The sequence below is a fragment of the Symphalangus syndactylus genome, chromosome 12, assembly GCF_028878055.3.
Source record: "Symphalangus syndactylus isolate Jambi chromosome 12, NHGRI_mSymSyn1-v2.1_pri, whole genome shotgun sequence".
NCBI lineage: Eukaryota > Metazoa > Chordata > Mammalia > Primates > Hylobatidae > Symphalangus > Symphalangus syndactylus.
The window spans coordinates 102,502,501-102,504,458 of NC_072441.2; the positions used below are offsets into that span (position 1 = coordinate 102,502,501).

General features: G+C 39.4%; 1 protein-coding gene across 11 annotated transcripts in view; it reads left to right on the forward strand.

Annotated features, from left to right (window-relative positions):
* The window catches only part of RABGAP1L (RAB GTPase activating protein 1 like), an 865,831-nt gene that overhangs the window by 277,480 nt on the left and 586,393 nt on the right, over positions 1 to 1,958 (forward strand). The window lies entirely within an intron of this gene.

Genomic DNA, 1,958 nt, shown 5'->3' on the forward strand with positions numbered 1-1,958 from the left:
AAGTGCATTGATACTGTATTTTGCAGCATTTGGTATTTTTTTAGATGATAAGTAATTAAATAATCATTGTCAATTGCTAGATAGGGCTTTTCAAAGCACTAGTGAAATACTCTTATTTAGTTTAGTTTAGGGAGATTTACAGATAACTAATAATAACCTTTATTTGAATATATTAGGAGGTTAATTCCCCCCTCCCACAATTGGGAAATACATTTTCTAGCTTTTTCTTGTGAAGTTTGTGTATTCTGAGCTTCACATAGACTGGATGTTACTGTTTTTCAGTCCTTTGATAGACTCTTTTAGCTATTTTATGTGCTTTATATTAAAATTATGTTAAACAGTTATTTGTTCGACACCTATTCTGTGTCTAGCACCACAGTGTAGGCACTTGAGATGCAATGGCAAACAAAGCAGATGTTGCTCTCCTCATGGGACTTGTAATCTAGTCAAGAAGACAAAGGTGAATGAAGTAAATAATTATAAACTATAATATGTGTAGAATCTGGTCTGGTTCCCTGTGAGAACTCAAGGAAGATTGCCCAGAGGAAGTGGTATTAAAACTGAGACCTAAAGATTGCATCTGAATTAAATAAAAAGAAGTGTGATGGCCTAGTAAGCAGCAGTTATAAATATCCTGAGGCCGTAGCGAACATAGCAAGTATATTTGTGACTGGTGGGTGAGGGATATGAGTTGGTGGGGAGGTAGAGGTAGTTTAGCTAATCCTAAACAACATAGAAGAGAAATGAGACTGGATGGATGCATGGAGACCAGTTTTTTTTTTTTTTTTGAGACGGAGTGTCACTCTGTCACCCAGGCTGGAGTGCAGTGGCGCAATCTCGGCTCACTGCAAGCTCCGCCTCCCGGGTTCACGCCATTCTCCTGCCTCAGCCGCCCGAGTAGCTGGGACTACAGGCGCCCGCCACCACGCCCGGCTAATTTTTTTTGTATTTTTTAGTAGAGATGGGGTTTCACCATGTTAGCCAGGATGGCCTCGATCTCCTGACCTCGTGATCCGCCCGCCTCGGCCTCCCAAAGTGCTGGGATTACAAGCGTGAGCCACCGTGCCCAGCTGGAGACCAGTTTTTATAGCACCTATTAGGATCTTATCATAAGGGCAATGTAAAACCAGTGAAGTATTTTAAAACAGAAGCAACATGATCTGGTTTGCATTGTGGAAAAAAATATTTTGTCTCTTGTGAATGATGGATTGAAGAGAGACTACAAACAACTCAAGAAGGCCACATTGGAAGCCACTACAGGTGTCTAAGCACAAGATGATGCTGGTTTGCTAGGGTAATGATAGTGAAGATGGAGAAAAGTTACCAGGTAGGAGAAGTAGTTGAGGCAATAGGTAAATTCTGAATGCGTAAGCCTTTTGGTACATTTTTAAATTTAGTAAAGAACAACAGGTTTACTTTAGTCTCTATTTGTTTACTTTTTTTTTTTTTTTTTGAGACAGTCTCACTCTGTTCCTCAGGCTGGAGTGCACAGTGGTGCGGTCTCTGCTCACTGTAAGCAATTCTCATGCCTCAGCCTCTTGAGTAGCTGGGATTACAGGTGTGCACCACCATGCCTGGCTAATTTTTTGTATTTTTAGTAGAGACAGGGCTTCACCATATTGGCCAGGTTGGTCTTGAACTCCTGACCTCAAGTTGATCTGCCTGCCTTGGCCTTCCAAAGTCCTGGGATTACAGGTGTGAGCTACCCTGACTGGCCTCTATTTGTTTACTTTCTTTAATACTATATTGCTTGTATAGTTCTCTTTGATAAGCATTGCCTACTATTTATCCTATTTGCCATTGATGGCTAATGGTCCTTTCTTGCTTTTCTGTTTAAGTTCTATTGAGGAGTAGTTTGAATTGACTGGATGTTTTAATAATGAAATATTGATAAATATAAAAGAATAAAAGTATAATAAATATATATATATAAAAGAATAAACATATCTAATGTATAA